Genomic DNA, 19227 nt, shown 5'->3' on the forward strand with positions numbered 1-19227 from the left:
ACCCTTGTCAGCAGCTGGGGCTGCAGTGCTATCAGCCCCCTCTGGAGGGGACTGTGGCCAACGACCTGCATATCAGCCAGCAGCAGGCTGACGGTCACAACGTCTGAACAGCCTCAGGTCAAAGGAAGGGAAGGAGGTCCCCACTCTTCCTGGGCTCAAGTCTTCCCCGCTGCCGGCCCAGGAGCCCTGAGCGAGCCCCAGCTCACTGCATGTCCCGCCCCAGCCGGTCCATCCACCCGGCTGGGTGGACTGTAACAGGAATAAAAAGATCCCCGTGAAAACCGAGTTAGAGAACACGCATGGGACACGCAGGACAGGTTGGGAGCTGCACATCAGGGTGAGCGGGGGTGGGGTGGGGTGGTGCACGCACACACGACCCCACAAAATCTGCACTCTCCCCATTGTTCTCTGGGAAACAGGTTTCTGGTTACCAGTTGTCTTCTAAATACTTGACTCTTCTCCCAACGTCCTTCATTAGGGAAGAAGGAATCTCATTACTCTTCAGAAAATAAAAGTGAGGACAACCACCATGTACCAATATGTGGGCCAAGCTCCCCAGGCATGCAGGCTCCCCCAGCCACCATGCTGCCCCTGCCCCTTCACATTTCCAGACCCTGCACGGGTCCCCTGCAGTGGCCTGACCCCCAGTCTGGAAGCAGGGGGGTCCCTGCTCACAGGTGCCACCTGTAGAAGCCGATTTCCCAGGGGCGTGTGCACTACTGAGATGACAAACTGAGTGGAAGAGCGTCCGGTGTCCTGGGCTGCTGAGCTGCCCGGCCCAGGCGTGGCTCCCTCCCACCTGGTCCAGGGCCTCCACTGGCCCCCCTGCAGGGCAGGCCAGGGGGTGGGTGGCCTCCTGTCTCACCTTGTACCTCGTTGGCCAGGAAGACACACGCTACCTGACAGCGTCTGCAGCTGGGAGGGAGTCTGCCCCGAGGGCTTGGAAGTGGCAGTGGAGACTGTGGCCATGTTTAGGTTGAAGTGGGGTTCGGGAGTGTCCATAGAGTCTTTGAGGGGGGGAGGATCTGTTTATGACCAGGGTCAAGGACCTAGGATGAGCCAGGGGACAGGAATACTTGGACCAAGCTTCTGACAATTGTTTTAGGAATGACCTTGGCTAACTGTCCTGCAGGGCTTTAGCCTCTGACCCCCACGGGGCACAGAATGGGGCCTGGGAGGGTGGGCTGCCTCTTGCTCTTCAGGTAACCTCTTCTTCCCAGCGACTCCATGCTGGGGGTCACTGTCCCTGGGCGAACCCCGTTTCCCTGCAAGTGTGGGGGTGAAGGAGCCGGGCTGTCCGGGGAGGACCACCGCAGCCAGTCCTGACCCCAGGCCCCAGGGTGGGGTGGAGGCGACTGAAGTGGGAGGGGTGAAGGCGTGGTGTTTGTGGGTCCCTTCGGGTGTGCTGACGGTTTTATTTCTGCGCACTTATTTCAAAATGGCACGTCTGTTCAGTAATGAGCCAGTGCGGCCGGAGCACACTGGGCCTGAGAGCAGACCCCGCGGCGTCCCTGCAGTTCGCGGTTTTCTGCCCTGCGCAGGAGCCGCTGGCGCCCCGTGGTTCGCCCGAGGGCGCTCCCGCATTTTCGTTTTCCTGGCCGCCCTGGTGTCAGCCTCAGCGAAGGCCGCACACCCCTTCCGGCCGGCCGCCGCACTTGGCGGCGCATCCTGAAGGCTGCTCGGTGCAAACGCTGCCGCTGCAGGGAGGGGCGTTCCAGGGCCGGGCGTGGGGTGGGGGGGAGTGGCTCGGGGGCTTCCTGGGTCCGTGCCGGGGTCGGATGGCCAGAGAGTGCGAGTAGGTGCCGCTGTCCTAATCTGCCCGGCTGCCAGGCCCTCTGCCCTTCCGCATCCGGCCCCGGCCCAGTGCCCGGCGCAGGGTCGGACGCTCGGAGCTCGAGAAGGCAGCGCGCAGCAGGCGGGGGTGGCGGGGAGCTACCGCCTCCCACTGAGTCCGGGACCCCTGCGTCCGGAATCCCCCGGCTCAGCATTCCCGCCCCCTCTCCAGCATTTCCGCCTCCCTCCTCGGGACACCCCTCCCAGGAGGAGCCCACCTGGTAGTGAGTACGAGCGTGTGCGCGCGCGGCCGGCGCGCTGTCCCTTTAACCGGCCCGCCGCGCCTCCCCCGCGCGCCCCGCCCCGCGGTGCGGCCGGTGCTGGGCGAGGCCGAAGAAAGTCCATGTGAGCGGAGCGCGCGGACGCCGGAACACTTCCTGCCGCCGGCCGCCGCTGCCGCAGGCCGGACCGGGCCGGGCGCCCGCAGGTACGCCCAACTTGGTGCAGCCGCCAGGGTCGCCGCCGCACTTCCCCAAACTCCGCGGTGCCGGCCGCGCGCGCTGCCGCAGTGCCCGCCGCCGGCCCGCAGCCCAAGTTCGCGCAGCGCGCCTGCCCTGCCGAGGTGGCCGCGGGGCCCGGGGCCTGGGGAGTCGCCCCGAGCCGAGCCGCACCCCGGTCCCACCGATGGAGGGTCACGGGCAGCGTGCTCCGGGCAGACCCTAGCCCTGGGCGTCTCCCTCCCTCAGGGCTTGTCCGGACACTCCTTGCCCGCTCTCGCCTCCCCTCCCCCCCTGCGACTAGGTGGACGGAGCCCATCCCCTGGGGGTCGGGAGGCCAGGACCCGTTTGGCTCCGGGCCAGGGCTGGGTGGACGCACCCCCTCCCTCCCCCGCAGGGGTCCGAGGCCGACCGCCGGGCTGCGCATCAGTCGGGTCTTGCACCTTTCCTTTCGGGTCCTGTGGGCGCCTTCATGGGTATCGCTGCTTCGGTTCACTTGTACGGACCCCAGTCTGGGCAGGGAAGATGTTAGTCCCCCCAGCCTCGGGAGGACCTGGGCGCGGGCTGAGCTGCGTCGGGAGGGGCTTCCACCTGCCATCCGCAACCGGTCTTTGCGCGAGGAGGTTTTGCGGCCCAGGCCCCCTCTTCAGGAAGCTCTGAGGTGAGCTCAGAGCTTGCTGCTCACACTTCTCGGTCAGGCCAGGGGCCCTAAGCCGCTTCACTGGTGTGGGACTCGTGAGGTCAGAGGTCACCTCCAGGTTCTGTCCGGCCTGAGCTCCTCAGAAGTTCTGTCTGGCCAGCTCTCTCTGCTGCCCTGTAAACCTGTGGCTGTGCAGGGGGTCAGTCCCCTGGAGCTGGCCATTCCCACAGCCCCCAGGTCCTCCCCCCACCCCACCCCATTACCGTCTGCATCTTTGGGCGTGAGATCTGAAATGTTTGTGCCCACACGGGCATTTGGCGCCTCTTTTCTAGTGGCGTTTCTTGGGACTTATTGGGACCCAGCAGTGCCTCCTCAGGCACAGGCACGCTGTAGCCGAGTCCATCCTGTGTGTGGCTGGGAAGGGGGCTGGCCAGGGGGGCTGGAGCCAACGGAGGAGGCGCGGGGCAGCACGCTTCCTGCCCTCCCCCAACTCACCGCCCTGAGCACCTTGGAGCACACCCTGTGCCCCACCCCCTCCGCATGCCCCCTCCTGCTTCCTGTGCCTGCCCGCCTGTGTGGTCTGCAGTGGTCTCTCCCCAGGTCTCCCTCCCCACCCCCTTCTGTTTGCCCAGAGGCTCACAGAGGGACTGCAGGGCCTGCTCCTGTGCCGGGCGTCAGTAAGAGTCAGCAGGACTCGGGAGAGGCAGCTTCCCATGTTGGCTCCATTTCACAGATGAGTAAACCACGTCCCAGGCAGCCCACACCCTCCCATCTTCCAGCAGACCACCTTCCCCCTTCCCGTGGCCCACCGAGCCGCTCTTGGGTGCCCCCCTGGCCTGTTGGCATTTCCCCGGGGGGCATTCCGCTGTTGGTTGGCGCCTCGGCTGCAGCCTGAGCTGACGAAATAGAAGACAAGACCCGAGGGGTTGGCACCCTGCTGTCTCCGTGAGGCGGCTGGAAGGATCACAGAAGTAGAACCAGATACTACAGTCACAGTGCAGTGGCCAGAGATCTGTTGTCAGTGGTCACACCCAGGGAGGGCATGGTGCTGGACGTGGTGTTTGATACCGAGCCACCGCGCCGCTCTGTGCACCCTCACCCGGGCAGCCGCCCAGGGTCTCCTGCGGGATATGTGAGGAGGGGGCAGCGTCGAATGGTGGCTGGTGTTGAAACGCTAGCCTGCTGCCTGTCTGTGCCGGGGCCGCCCAGGTTCTTGGCTATGGACGTGTGCTTACTGAGAGGGGCCCTCTCTGGCCAGTGGCCCGGGGGTGACTTTGTACAGAATCCTTCAAACCTTTCCGTTTTTCAACCAAGACAAGAGTATACATTGTTCACGTGAGAGGTGAAGACGGTGGCCTCCGAAACCTGGCTCCCCTGGGACCTGTACCTCTGGGGTCCCGCTCGCCACGGCTGTGTCATGGGCTGGGGTGGGCCCAGGGTCCCTCCTGGGGCAGAGGTAAGCACCATGGCGTCCACCCCTCCAAGGATGTTCCCCGCCACACTCTGCACCTCCTCCCCGGAGGCCCGTGCTCTCTGGAGTGCAGAGTGGGGGTCGGCGCCCAGGACTGGACCCCTGCAGCCCGGGCCTCCCCCCCCCCCCCCCGCCAGTAAGTCCTACGCAGTCTCCTGGCAGCCCTCCTGCTTCCCAAATACTGCCCTTTGGGCTTTAGGGGTCAGAGGAGCGGCCCCGGATGGGGGGCAGTCTGGGGAGGGTCAGCTCAGCTCCCCGAGCCCCCCAGATCAGGCCCCTGTGCCCGCGCTCTCCGGCACGTTTCTCCTGAGAACCAGAGGCTTTGCAGCGGCAGTGGGCAGAGGTGGCAGTGTTAGCTGGCCCGGCTCATTCCTGTGGCCAGTGTCCCCAGGGGCTGGCTTCCAGGCCTGGTCTTTGAGGGGGAGCAAAACCCCGTGGTGCCGTCGTGTGTGTGCGTGGGGGGGGGTATCCCAGGGCAGGAACGGGCCCCTAGCTCGCCAACCCGGAGATACCCCTGCAGAGCCCATGCTTGTAAAGTCCTGGCGGGCCGTGGGCCTGAGGGGGGCTGGCGAGGGGTGGCAGGTCCCGGTCGGAGCTGACCCGCTCGGGCCTCTCACACCCCAGCCTGGGCGCCGTCTGGGAGCCAGGCCCTCCCCTCGTTCCAGTGTGACATTCTAGTGTGGCGTGCTTTTCCTGGCATCCCCTCCCCTCCCCCAGGTGAGCAGCCTGGCCTTCGGCACTTGTGCAGCCCCCTGCCCCACCAGGGAGGAGGACTGTGCCTGTCCCGTCCCACCCACCTGGTTTTTTCTCCCCTTCTGTGTTCCGGGGCCCTGGCGAGCCGTCAAGGGTGTGCCCGGAGGGAGGCCGAGCTGCTCCCCCGAGGGTGGGGGGGACGCCCCTGGTGCTGCTCACCTCTGGGCAGGGAGCGCCTGTCTAGGCGGCCTGTGTCTCTGTTGGCCGGCCAGTCCTCACTCTCCCCGGCCTGGCCCTGGATGAGATCACTCGCAAATCTGCTGGGGCTGCCCCAGGTTCCCTCACTGTCACCTGCAGCTGCTGGCCCACAGGGAGCTGAGCTTCCTCCTTTGAGGCCTAGCCTTTGTCTTTAACGTTCAGGTTTGGGAACCCAGTGGGGGCCCTGTGGGCTAGGGTCTCCGCAGGGTGGGACGGGGTGGACACACAGTGGTCTGGAAGTGACTGGACATGCACTGCAGAGCACAGCTCCCTGGCGGCCTGGGGTCGGTGTCCTCAGAGCAGAGGTGGTACCCACGACGAGCTGCGGGCACCATCACTCCCTAGGACCTGGAGCACGCTGCGCAAAGACAACCAAGAGGGCAGCTGGGCTCTCTGGGGACTGCCCTGCCCCCAGCTGCTGCTGCTGGACACGGGCCCAGCCAGCAGCAAGGAGGCAGCTCAGACGGGGAGCTCTGCCATCTCTCCCAGGTCACATCTGGCCCAAGGCTGTGTGAGCTTGGGTGGGTAACTCGCCCTCTCTGAGCCCTGCCCTGTGCGCCTTGATGCTACTTGGTAGAGGGTGATGGTGAGCAGGCCTAGGCTGGGGCCTCTGTATAGGATGGGTTTGGCCTGTAGGCCTTCTCCAGATGCCTCCTACCAGGAAGGGGGCAGGAGCCAGTGAGGGGCGCAGGCCCCTTTAAGGGGTGGCGCTTCTCTGTCTCCAGGAAGGATGGAAGCATACTTTTCTCTGAGATGGCTTCTCTGGCCCCATGGGTCTCTCTGAAGGAATCCCGCCCCTCCCCCGTGGCCCTGGGCCCTGGTATCCAGGAGGGCACATGGCCATGGATGGGCCGGGAGCTCCTGGGCCCCGCCCAGGCCTGCCCAGTGCCTGGAAAGCAGGCAGGGCTGGGGGCGGGGACCAAAGGGGCCTGAAAGTGCCCATATATAGTCACTGGGGTGAGCAGTGAGCCTTGCTGTGTCTGCGCCCAGCCACTGGGTCCCTCGGGGCAGCCTGGACCTGAGAGGGTGCTACTGGGGGAAGCTGGATCTGGGGCGAAAGCTCAGACAGCAGCAGGCATGGGCTTGGTGCACCTGGAGTGTTTGTTGATTGAAAATAAAAATCTAGGCTTTTGGTAGTCAAGGCTAAGTGTACATCTGGAGACAGTGCCTTTGGAAATTGGAGGCCGTAATATGGTCCAGAGCCCTCGGGGGGCCCTCCTTGAGGATGCCTGCCTGTCTACAGGCCCAGCCCTTGCCCCACAAAATGCCCCCCTCATTATGGGGGCACCCCTAGATGCCCCGGGCCCACCCCTGCAGTTAGGAGGGGGATTCTGCCCCACGGCTGGTATTTTCTGGAATCTGCCAGTGGGGAGGAGGGTGGGGGCTGCTGGTTGTTTGGAGAAAGCCCCTTGCACTCCAAGAGCAAAAAGAAGTGGTTCTGGGTCGTTTGTCCACCCTGGTCCTGGACTGCACCTGTGCAGGACGGTGTCCTCGTCTGTCCCTGCCCCTGCCCCTGCCCCTGTGCCAGGAGGGCAGAAGTGACTGCCTTTGCTGCACCGGACTTCGGTGCTGTTAGAAAAGCGCAACATTAACGTGGTTTTGCTCGTTTAATTGAGCTTCCATTGCAGCTCGAAGGCCTTTGTTACATTCCGTAAGTTGATACTTTTTGTTGTTGTCAGCAGTTTCTTCTTCCTTTTTTTGGGATATAAAGCCATTAGGGTGAGAGAAGATTAAAAAGATACATTACAATTAAAATGTTAATGAAATCTGCATCATACAACTTTCCAAACCCTTCAGGCATTAATCTTGCCTGTGTCATGTCCATTAACTTCGGCTATTCTTATTCCACACTGACCCCTGCTGAGAGATTTGTGCTATAATTGGATTTTTTTTTAAATAAAAAAGAAAACGCTTTTAAGAAAATAGAGGTTGAGTGGTGGCCCGGCTCCTAAATGTAGCGAAATGAGAGGGGAGCCCATGGCATTTTTTGTCCCAGCTCCGCTGAGGGGAAGGGGCCCCAAGTTGTAGGCCTGCCCCTTCCAGCTGCTGCCGCCTCCTTGGCTTTCCCAGTGAGTGGTACCCCCTGCTCTGTCCACCTGGGCCCTGCCCCACCCCAGTGACCCCCAGGTCACCTGCCAAGGATGTCTCCCAGGCTGTCAGGGGAGCCACAGTCAGGATGAGCGGGCCTGTCCTGGGGAGAGGGCGCTGAGGACGGGCAAGGGGTGACGGGAGCTCTGAGTTGAAGATGAGTTCTCAGGACACTGTCGCCCATGTGTCTCGTAGACACTGGGGTCTCCTACATGAAGCTGGGCTGGGGGAAGGGGGAGCCCTGCTCACCCACTGCCGGGGCAGCAGGGACCCCAGCACGGCGGGCAGTAGGTGCCTGTGAACTTCTCTGCACAGACTCACCCTTGACTGTTGCCAGAGCCGGGGTGGTTCTGAGCAGCGCCCCTGCTGGGAAGGGTCCCCTGGCCCCGGCTGGGGTGAGGCTGGGGCAGGCGGGGTCACGGGGTGGCCTGGGGCGTTGGGCCCCGGAGCTGTAGCCACAGCCGTGGCGCTGGGAACCTGGTCAGGTGGTTGGCAGCGGAGCTGCAACAGATTTCACGGCTGTGTGTTTTTGCAACACCTTTCTATAAAGGGAAACATAATTTAAAATATGATTACTTAGTGTTGTAACAGCCGCCTCAGCTCCACGCTATGCTGAGATCATTATCAGGGGCTGATATTAACTTGCAGAGAATATTATGCAAATTGCCTGCTGGAAACCCTCTCCCAGGATGCGAGGGGGGCATGGGGCAAGCCGCACTGCCACGCTGCTGTGACCCCGGCTGTCCCTGTCAGTGCTCAGCCTGCACCCTCCCTGCACATGGGCCTCGTCCCTTGCCTGAGGGGCTCAGGAGGGACACAGGGAACGGGAGGACCCAGAGGAGGCTCCAGAGCAGGGTGCTCCACGTGGCGTCCTCCGAGTGTCCTCTGGGCCTGCTACCAGGTCACATTGCTTGTCAGTGCGGGGACCCAGCAAGTGTGTGTGGGCCTTCACTGGCCGCTCTGGTGGTGATGCTGGAGACTCAGGAGCTCCCAGCACTTGCTTGTCAGCCCCTGAGGAAGACACTGAGGTCACAAACTGGCCTCCACATGACTTCACACCTGGCTTTGCAGCTTCCTGGGGCTGGGGCAGCACCGGGGACCGGGGTGGGAGGTGAGGGGGTGCATCGCTGCTCCTCTTACTCTTACCCAGAGCCGTGCCCCTGCGTCCCCCAGCAGGTTCTGAATTGGGGGAGGGAGTCGAAGTCTAGCAGCTTGGAGATTCCTTCCACTCACCCCCAGTCCCACTGCCCCAAAGACCGAGTTTGGCATAAAACGTCCCTGGCCCCACAGCAGGGTACGTGGCTCTCAGGAGTGGCGTCCACCTGGCAGGCATAGAAGCCGAGTGTGTCTCAAGGCTGGCACCCCAGTGCCGGCCACCAGCGTCCTTCATGCCGCACACCCGCATTCCCGTGGAAGTCTCTGTGACTGCCCAGGTTGGTGACCAGGGGCCTGGTTCCTCGTGCCGCCCCTGTCCGGGGCAGACGGAGGGGCCCTGCTTTCTGGGGCAGTGTGGACAGGAGGCGGCCCGGCTCTGGGGGCCAGTGGGCCTGCACGGGACCTTGACCTTTCTCAGGGTTAGGGCATGGAGCTGGTGCTGTCCTGTGGTGTGAGCCCCTCCCTCACTGAACTGCTGGAGGACGCTGGGCGAACACCACGACCTCCACGGGCCTCAGTTTCCCCGTGTGTGCAGTGGGGGAGCCGACTGGGAGCTCTGACGCAGAAGTGGAAATGGGGTGCGTCCTGGGATCATCCCCAGGTGGCCCCTCTGTAAAGGTCACCTGGGTTCCAAGCAAGCGTCCCCACTGGAGGGCCAGGAGGGGCCCCCCCCAGCTTTTCCGCTGTGACCCAGCCCACTTCTCCCTTTCCTGCTGAGTGCACCCCCTTCCCTGTGCCCCCCGCTTTGTGACCACTGGTCCAAGGGTGGCTGTGGGGTCTGCCAGCTCCAGGAGGGCAGTGATGTGCCCTGCCCCATGGGAGGGGATAGAGCCACTGAGCTGTGGGGCAGGATCGGGGCCGAGGGCTGGAGAGGAGTGTAAACCCGGGGCCCCGGACCACAGACGTTGCTCTCTAGGTTCTGGCGGCCACAGGTCCAAAGTCGAGGCATGGGCCAGGCTGGTTCCTGCTGGGGCTCTGGGGGGGCGCCCCTGCCTCCCCCAACTCCTGGCAGGGCCGTCCGTCCTGGCACCCCTGGCCGGTACACATGTCACTCCCATCTGTACATCCAGTGTCACAGGCCGTCCTCCCTCTGTGTGTGGTGTCCAGGGTCCCCTCTTCCTGTAAGAACAGCCGTCACCGGATGTGGGGCCCCCTCCCTCCAGGGGGGGTCTCATTGTGGGAACCCTAAATAATCACACTGTCCAGACAAGGTCATGTTCCAAGTTCCAGGTGGACTTAAGTGGTGGGGGCCCTGTCACCCAGTGTGGTCGGGGGCACGTGGGGTCCCTTTTGTGCCTGGACGGGGGCTGTCTGGGAAGCAAGGGTTCACCTCGCTGAGACAGCCACTCGTCCACCCTCCGCTCCCCGTCAAGGGCGGGCTGCCAGACGCACGGCCGGGGGGCGTGGGGCCGGGTGAGAAGGGCCGTGCGGCCGGGAGGTCTAGGGGGAGCTCCGCTTTCCGGAGCAGAGCTGGGGTGCAGGGCAGAAAACGGGGCCAGGGATGGAGGAGGCTCTTCCTGAGGCTGTGTCTGTGGTTATGTAAGTTCGGGGACAGAATTTGTGTTAATCGCCGTAACCCAGTTTGTTCAGCCCGTTCCTCCGTGTCACGGGAGGGCTTCTGGAGGGGAGCAGTGTGCGGTCGCCATGGAGCCCCTGGGGCCGGGCCTGGCCGGTGCTGACCCGGGCGGCACCACAGGCTCCAGCCTCACGGCCCTCGGGCCCCCTTCCTGCGAAAAGTGGTGTGAAATTTGGGGAACATAACAAATTGGGCAGAGGGAAGACAGAGTAGAGCTCTGTCCAGCAGGAAGAGGTGGGTCCCCAGGACAGACCACTGCGTCCAAGCAGCCGTGGGGGTGCGAGGAGTTGTGCCATTTTCGGGGCTCAGACGAGCCCCGACCTGGGAGTGGAGGTGTCGTGCTCCTGGGGCCGTGGTGGGCTGGGCACTGGGCAGGCCAGCAGGGTCCAGGCCCGGTGGGGCGGGGATCTGGCCGCGGGCGGCTTCTCAGCCCCCTGACCACCCAGAATGGAAAGCCCCCCACCAGCACCGGGGGGGTTCTGGGTGTCAGGAGGATGGGCAGGGGTGGGCTTCTTCTGAGGGGGAACAGGGCCAGCTTCTGCTGCCCAAGCCCAGCGTCCCGTGGAGGGTCCCCGGTCTTGTTCACAGACCCGCTTCTGAAGGTGTTCAGATGTCTGGCCCCAGATTGGGTTGGACCCCAGAGGCAGGTGTTCCCCAGGGGGAGGCACCCCTCCTTGGGGGGGCCACGGTGACAGTTCTCTCCAACCCCAGGTCCCCGAAGGTGGCCTCCTGGACAGGCAGGCCCAGCCGTTAATGTCTCGTGTTGCGCCTAACGGCCAGTTGGGTTCAAGTCCTGTGTCTCTTACACAGCTTCAGTCTGGAACATCCTGTGGAGCTTTCTCTGGCTCTTGTGACCTTGACCCTGGAGTCCAGGACAGCCTTAGAGAAGGCCCCTGGTCCGGTCTCTGACTGTCCTGCTCAGATTCTGCGTTCAGTCACTCCACGAGAGTTTTCGTCTGATGCCTGTGTTTCCTAAACAACCCCCTGCCCGCAGGCCTGGGGTCACGGCAAGGGCGGGCAGGGACTCGGTGCGGGGGCAGGGAGAGGCATGGGGGGGAGAGGACGGGTGGGCCACCCAGGGCCTGGTGGGTGTGGAAGGGTTTGGCCTCAGGCCTGGGAGCGTTGAGTGGTGAGTGACAGGGCACCGGAACGCGTGATGTTGGGGTCTCTCAGAACCGCGGCTCCGGGAAGGCGGGTCTTATCCTGGCTGGTCAGCGGCTGTGCCCCTCGGTGCCCGGAGCCCCTCACCCCTCTTCCTATGGGCTCTGGGGCCGTGTGCTGAGGATGAAGTAGGCAGTGAGTAGGTGTCCCCCAGCCTGGCATCCTCTCCTGCTGGTGACCAGTTGGGGGAGAGGCAGGGTCAGTAGAGTGGTGGCCTCCCTGGCTGGTTCCTCGTGCTCCTCCCTGGACCCGGGGCTGCTCCGGGCCATCCTGGTTCTTGGTGGATGTTGTCCAGGTCTGAGCAGATCCGTCCAAAGCCGGTGGGTCCTGTACCTGCGGAGCCCGGAGTCAAGGTCTGGGCAGGGGCCGGTGAGGCGGGGGCTGTGTGTGCCCCAGGGCTGCCGGCGGCAGCGGGGAAATGACAGTCTGGAAGGTCTCAAAGCAGAAATCCGAGCTCTGCTGGCGCTGAGGGCCACCGTCCCCAGTCAGGGTGTCCGGGACCCTGCTCCCTCCCCAGGCTCTAGGGTTCGGTGCCTGCTGGCCTCCTGGTCCTTGGCTCGTGGCCACATCGCGCCTGGGACGGGCCCCCTCCTCTCAGAAGGACACCAGTTGTTGGATTTAGAGGTTACCCTACACCAAATGCAACCTCATCCTATGCAACCTCATCAAATGCAACCTCATCCTAATTTGACTACATCACAGAGACCCCAGTTTCACGTAAGGTCACATTCTGAGGTGCCAGGTGGACGTGACTTTTGGGGGAGACCCTGGCCAACCTGGCCCAGGAGTGAAGGACAGATTGCTCGCCCGGCCTGTCCCCTCCCCTCAGTGTCTCCTCCTCCGTCTCAACGCTCCCAGGGTTGGAAGGAACAGCAGCGCCCTCTCCCTGAGCACGAGATGTCCCATGTCCCCTGACCTCCGGTTGGGCCCCGGCCCTCTGATTTCCTGGCTGGGTTTCCTCTCCTTTGGGGGCCGGGAAGGGCGTGAAACTTCCAGCTCAGTGCCATGGGGGCTGCTGCCCACTTGGGGCTGTCCATCGGGGTAGGGGTGTCACCCTGTGGGTCTGATGGAACGGAAGTCACAGCGTCACAAAGCACACGGCCCTCCTCTGGCTCCAAAGGGAGGAGGCCCCACGTGGGGTCGAAATTAGCAAAATAACACCAGGCGCTTGCGGATGAGGTCGTCTTGGAGAAGGAGGGAAGCAAATGATGCCCGGGGTCAGGATCACCTGGGGGGACTGTCATGGCTGCCTGCTAGTCCCCCCCCCCCGTTGTGGGCACTCGGGGTGCACAGAACAGGGCCCTGTGGGAGCCGCTGCAGGACCATGGTGCTGTGGGCAGCTCCGGCCTGGCTGTGGGGCCTGAGGGGCCGGGAGTGGGGTTGGGGTGCTGGCAGGGAAGGTGCTGCCCGGCGGCCAGTGCTCACCTTGGCTCCATCTTTTGTTCTCTTTGGCGACTCTGAGGGCTGTGCCTGGCACTTTACAGGTGAGGGCACCCCAAGGACTCCCCGGGGAGTCAGTTGGCCTCATGGGCACTCATGTCCAGGACGTCCTGCCAGTGGCTGGAGGCCACAAGACAGAGGCTTGGGAGGGCACCGCGGGCTGCCCTCTCTCATCAACCCCTGCACCCCAAGAGAAGTTCCCCCCACCCCTGCCTCACTGCTGGGTGATCACAGTCTGGTTTCCTGGTGAGCCAGGACCTGGGGTCTCTGGGGAGTGTCTGGTACCCTCCCTTTGGGCCTGGGTCTCAGAACAGTGGCTTTATTGGGGTTCCACGGCGCTGCCCCAGGTGGGCACAGGCAGCAGGTACCCGGGGCAGTCCTGGCTACCAGCTGCCCCCTGCCCTGCCCCCTCACCTGGCACGGCCCGCTTACCTGGGCCAGTTGCATCCAGGTGGGCAGAACCCTGGGACCTGCAGGGAGGGCGGTGCATCCGGGGCGCGGTGGGGAGGGCACAGCAGCCGAGTGCCCGCCCCTCCTAGGGCCCTCAGGGTTTCGGTTCCTCCTCACTGGGTCCTTACCGAGCTTTCGTAATAATTACAACTGAGTGGAGGCACCAAGCAGGCTTGCTCCGCGCCCCGGCAGCTGTGATCACATTACAGTCGCTGATTTCCAGGAAACCTCAGGAGAGTGTTCGTTAGAGCCCGAAGCAGTGGTGGCGGAAGCCGGGCAGGGACAGCGGCACCCAAGCACAGGTGCTGGTGGTGGAGGTGCCAGCGCTGGCGCCCGAGCTGGCCTCGGCCGGGGGCCGGGACAGTGAGACATGCGGGTGGTTGGTTAACCAGGTCGAGTTCACATTCCGACCCCTGCCCCTGCCTCCTCCTCTGCTCAGAGCCCCTGGGGAGTGGCGGCCTGTGTCCCTGCTCGCCCCACTGCCCTTTCCCTCTGGGTTTCCAGTGGCTGAGGCCCTGGCAGGCCCCACGGCAGCCGTCTTGGTTCCTGGGAACCCTCTCTCGTGTCCCTGGTCAGTTCCAGCTGGGGGTTTATGACCCCGGTAATAAACATGCTGTTTCTGTTCCCTAAGATTACTTGATGTCCTTGACTGGGGGCTGTGGCATCGGAGCTCAACGCCCCTGCCACCTCCATTCACTCGAGCAGCCCTCTGAGGGTCAACCGTCCCCACACCTCCTGGAGGGAATGTGGCCGGGGGTGCTGGCCACCCTAGGCTGCCCCAGGCCTGCCCCCGGCTCATTGGCTCCCGCCCAGCCAGGCTGCCGTGGACACAGGGCCTTAGAGAGCCCCTCGAGACCTCCCCGGAGGCCTGGGGCCAGCAGTGCTGTCCCCACCCCGGCCCCCCAGACGAGCAGTCCAGTCCAGCGGCGTGGCCACTTCCGAATTTAATGGGTCGGCCGCCTGCGCCTCTGCAGACAGACTCGTTTTGCGGATCGCTCGCCGACTCCGGCCGGGTGGCCCCAAAGTGCGCTGTGTGGGAGGGAGGCCGGGTGCTGCCTGCTGTTCGGGCCTCCTGTTCGGGGTCTGTCTCGCTGGCGCCCCTCCCATGCTCTCTGTCTGGGGAGGACCCTTGCCACCTGCTCCCCCCCGCCCCCAGGAAGATAATCAAGGGCCCCTCTCGGTGCCCCGTCTGGGCTAAATTCTGTGCTGTCTTGTCTGGGGGTGGTGTCTGGGCTGATGGGGAGTCTTTAAGACCCCACTGCAGTGGCTGACATACTGTGGGTACTGGCCACGCGGGGCCCCTGCAGAGAACCCCACGGGGCAATAGGGTGGGGGTTGTCCACAGCCCTGGGTGTCCTGTGAGTGGGTCCGGACCCCCGCCCCTCCCCATACTCCTCCATCTTTCCAGTCCGACCACAGACAAAGAAGGTGGGCCCGGGGGGAGTCGAGGGCGACCTGGATGCAGGCCCCTCCACCTGCTGCCCCTGAGGTCCAGCCCGGACTGAGGGAGCGTCACCTGCCCAGAAGCCGGGGTGACACGCGGGCCGATCCCGTGGGGCCCAGCCTCCTGAGGTTCCGGCCGCCTAGGCAGCTGTGGTTTGGGGAGCCGGCAGCCGGCTTCCCTGCCTTCGTTCCCCCATGCAGCCCCCTCGCCGCGCCCCCTGTGCTCTGTGCCCCTGGCCCGGGGTGGATGCTCAGCCATGCGTGTGTCGTTCCCAGGTGTCCCTGAGCTCAGGAGAGTGCGCTCTGCTTTAAAAAGCCGTGATTGAAGTCAAATTAACGTATTTACCCTCAGCGTTCCCACGGGAGCCGTCAGGCAGTCGGAGAGGGGCCACAGTGATGGTGGCACCTGGCTCTCTGGGCTGCGGGACCAGTGATCCTAAGGACCCCCAGCTGTCCCCAGCTTCCCTGCTGCTCCCAGGGACTCGGGGAGGGTGGACGAGCGCCAGGGGTGGGGACGCTGTGGCCCCAGCACCAGGACTGCTGGTCTCCGGCTCGTGTGCCTGAGTCAGTCTGTGGCCTGCCTGTGGACAAGGGGGCCTCGCGTCTGCTGTCACCGTGCAGGTACCAGGCCCCGGGCTGGCGGGCCGGGCTCGGTGAGACTCGGGAGAGACAGAAATGGCTCTGGAGAACGCAGGGCTCCAGGCCATTGAAACGGGGCCTGGGACTCTTAGGGGACCCTGCAGTACGTGTCTGCTCTTCTCGTGGACACAGTCCAGGGGCTGGAGGGACTGAGGTTTGGGGGCACAAGGCTGACGGCAGTGAGGGTCCAGGGCGACCCGGCTGCTGCCTGCGAGTGGGGTGTGGCTGGGCCCCGCCCCCAGCACTGTTGTTGCAAATGGGTGAACGGATTGCCGAGATACAGACCTGAACATTTTGTGATAAAAAGTCATTAATGGGGGAATGTTATTTACTCAATGAGCTTCTTTGAAAAGCACCCCTGTGTGACGAAATGCAGCGGGGGTCCAGCTCCACGGCTGGGTTCCCCGGAGGCCTTCTCCCACCTTTGTTTCCGAGTGAGTGGGCGTGGACTTCGAGGGCCCTCAGCCAGGCGGGCGGAGAAGGACAGAGCCTGAGTACAGGGCTTCCTCCCCTCTGATGCAGCCAGTGCACCTAGGAGACCGGGGTGAAGGTCAGGTCAGGGTCAAGGTGTGACTCCCCCCGCCCCCAGTGTAACTTCTAGTTGCCCGGGGAGTTGTTTTTGCGTTTTGTGTGAATGGGCGGGGCCCCCTTTGCTGGGCGCTGTGGCTGGCGGGTGTGTCCAGGGGTGAGTCGCTGTGGAAGGCCCTTGGCGGGGGTTCCATGGGGACTCGCCCACGTTCTATGCCTAACCTGTTGTGCTGGGCCCGTGGGCTGTCACTTGGGGGCTCTCCTGAGCACCCCCCTTCCCCGCACCGGGAAGGGTGAGCAGCTGCGGGGAACTGCACTCCGGTGGCCTGTCCTGCCCGCCTTTCCTCCGGCTCTCGTCTTTGGACGGTCCCTTCTGAGGGTTCAGTTTCCCCACTGGTAGAATTCTCTGGCTTTGCTGGACACACGTCCGTCCTTTGCTCTCCAGGGGTCTCGAGAGCTCCCGCCCTCCAGCGCCCCTCCCTGTGAGTAAGGGGCTTGTGGATTCTTGGTGTGAATGGACTGCCCCCGGCAGCGGTTCCTTCCTGGCTTTGGGGCTGTGTCTGTGCTGTTGGAGTATTTCTGCCGAGGCTCACATTCCTCTTCTGTCCTCGAAGCTGGACTCTTGTGCCTTTCCCGAGTAGGTCTGATTTAAGGTCGGAACTGTGGTAAAACACGCCACGGAGCACTGACCATCCCCACCCCGTCTTGGAGCACACACGGCTCAGGGGCATTAGGGACAGTCACACTGCTGTGCAGCTGCCGCCACCATCCTCTCCAGGACCGTCCTCCTCTCACAGAGATGCTTGGTCCCCGTGAGACCCCACCGTGGACTCCCTGTCTCTGTGGGTCTGCCTCCTGCAGGGGCCGTGTGTGAGCTGGACCACAGATACACGTCCTCCGGTGTCCTTTCACTCAGCACGGTGTCCTCGGGGTCTGTCCAGGTTGTACCAGGTGTCAGGCTTTTCTTTTTCACGGACATTCCACGGGGTGGCGGGAGCACAGGCTCAGAGTGTTTCAGGAACTGAGTTGAGGGTTTTAGTCCTTGAGGGAAGAATGCGGGACTGGGCTGTCCGTTAGCTGCAGAGTTGCCCAACTCCCCACAGGACAGGAAGCCATGCCCTCAGGGCTCTGTGGGGCACCGATCCAAGAGTTCACCCGTCCCCAGTCTCAGATGGAATCACACCAGATAGCGAATCAGACAGGGATAAGACGGCCCTGGCTGCCTGCTAGACCACGGCCACAACAAGGCTCAGGAAGGACACAGTCAGTCACCCCTTGCTGTATTGGTGTTTTTTTAATCCTTACCCGAGGACATTCTTTCATTGCTTTGAGAGGGAGAGGAAGGGGGAGAGAGGAACAATGATGCACCAAGGGAGCCTTGATTGGCTGCTTCCGGCACGTGCCCAGACCCAGGGTGGAGCCCCCAACCCTTCAGTTACAGGGAGACATTCCCACCCACAGAGCCACACTGGCCAGGGCTTGGCAGGTTTTTGGTCATTGTTCTTAGCAGGATCCCTCTGTGATCATAAATAATCTCCAAAAAAGGTTTTAAGAACCAGGTTCCATTGTATTCCATCCAATTCCCTGTCCCAGCAGGAGGGGCCCTGGGCCGTGGGCACCGGAGCTGGGGGGCTGATCTGCTGCCCTTGGGGCCCCTCTCAAGGAAGCACAGGTCATATCCGGCTCCAGAGGTCACATCCGGGCGCCGCTGCGAGGTGCGCCAGGCTCTTGGCTGCACAGCCCGCTGTCCGTGGCAGCGCAGAAGAGGCCAGGTTCCCAGGGCACAGCTGTATATCAATCACTTGCCCATGGAAGTCCAGGGACGCCACCGGTCTGTGCTGCTGCAGCCTGAGGCCCCTCGGAAGGCTCTGCGTGGCTCGCCAGAGCCAGTGTCCGTGGGCGACTGGAGACGAACTGAGAAGGGAGCGGGAGGCTCCCGGGGATTCCAGGACCCACCCCCACAGTCAGGTCTCCCTGACTGGTGCTTCCCTCACTGCCCGCAGTGCGGGCCTTGGCCAGCAGCCCATGGCCTGGTGGGCCTCCAGGCGACGGCCCCTCCTACCCCCAGGGAGCAGCAGCCCCCTGCTGATGACCCCATGGCCTTGGTTATTTCACATGGAAGCTGACCGGGCCAGCCTGGAGGGCTGCATGGGTGTCACCCAGAACTCTGGGTGAGGGCGTGACCGCTGTGTCCCCAGAGTGAGGACCGACACTGGTCTGGAGTGCCTGCACAGGACCCTGTGACAGCCGAGGTCCCGTGAGTCACACCAGGTGCAGGCTCGACTCCCGAAGGCTGGCTCCGGGCTCTGTTCTGCCTCCTGGGCACAGCCCAGCACGGAGTCGGGAGCGCGGACGGCGCAGAGGCACGCAGCTGGGAATGGCAGGCTGGAAAGGAGCGTTGGTGGTGGACGGCAGGCGCTCCAGGAAACCCAGACAGCGGGTGCGGGCAGTCCAGGCCCGTGGCTTTCCTCGCCGTCGGGATCAGAGGAGATGTGGACGTTCGATAAGCAGGACAGTGAGTGGTTTTCGCCCGGCCGGACGCTACTTGGAGGGACAGCGGAGTGTTTTAAGTAATCTTAGAAACCGGTGATGCTTTGTGGGGAAGTTTAGCTGCCTCGGGGTGAGGAACTTTAAGGAAAAGTCAAAGTCTGGGAGGTGGCAGCCAGTGCAACGCCGGACGGTCACTCTGGGAGACTTGGGGCCAGTGGCAGGGGCCCAGGGAGCCCTAGGGTGCCCGCAGAAGGGCCGGCTCGCAGGACGGACACTGGGCTCCAGTTACGGGAGACCCACCTTTAACAATTACCATATGAATAAGCCCACGAGCAGATTTTAGGCCCTGGCCAGGTGGTTCAGTGGGGCGGAGTGTCGTCCTGAAAGCTGCAAGGCCGCAGGTTCAGTCCCCGGTCAGGGAACCCAGGAGAACCGACCGGGAACGTCCAGACCAGCAGGGCAACAAGTCGGCGTTTCTCCCTCCCGCGCTCTCCAAAATCAATAAAAGTTGTTTAAAAGTTAGATTCCGCCCGGACTGCGACACTTGGGGGCTTCTGTTCGGGCGTTGTAAGCCGAGGGAAGAGGGTTTCTTACTGCGGTCCCCGCCCGCAGCCCCTGGTTTCCGGAGCCACCACTGGAGGGCTTCGCGTCTGCTTTCGCCCAGAACAGCCACTTCTCACTTGAAACAAAATGCCCCCTCTTCCCGTGATCAAAGAAACACACTTCTTTTTTTTTTTTTTTAGATTTTATTTATTTATTTATCTTTAGAGGGGAAGGAGAGAGGGAGAGAAACATCCGGTTGCCTTTTTGTGCGTCCCCCTGCTGGGAACTGGCCTGCAACCCAGGCATGTGCCCTGACTGGGAATTGAACGGCAATCCTCTGGTTCGCAGGCCCGTGCTCAATCCCCTGAGCTACACCGCCAGG

The 19227-nt window shown here is 63.4% G+C and overlaps 1 protein-coding gene across 3 annotated transcripts in view; it reads left to right on the forward strand.

Annotated features, from left to right (window-relative positions):
• Positions 1 to 1772: 1772 nt before the first annotated feature.
• NACC2 (NACC family member 2) overlaps positions 1773 to 19227 on the forward strand; it is a 62802-nt gene continuing 45347 nt past the window's right edge. For 2 of the 3 annotated variants that reach the window (XM_037127690.2, XM_037127691.2), the window contains exon 1: positions 1773 to 2260. The gene's annotated coding sequence lies outside the window, so the exon portion shown is untranslated. The remainder of the gene's footprint in view (positions 2261 to 19227) is intronic. The other variant, XM_037127687.2, reaches the window with a different exon arrangement.

The sequence above is a fragment of the Artibeus jamaicensis genome, unplaced genomic scaffold (assembly GCF_021234435.1).
Source record: "Artibeus jamaicensis isolate MK-2021 breed Jamaican fruit bat unplaced genomic scaffold, CSHL_Jam_final contig_471, whole genome shotgun sequence".
In the NCBI taxonomy this organism is placed as follows: Eukaryota; Metazoa; Chordata; class Mammalia; order Chiroptera; family Phyllostomidae; genus Artibeus; species Artibeus jamaicensis.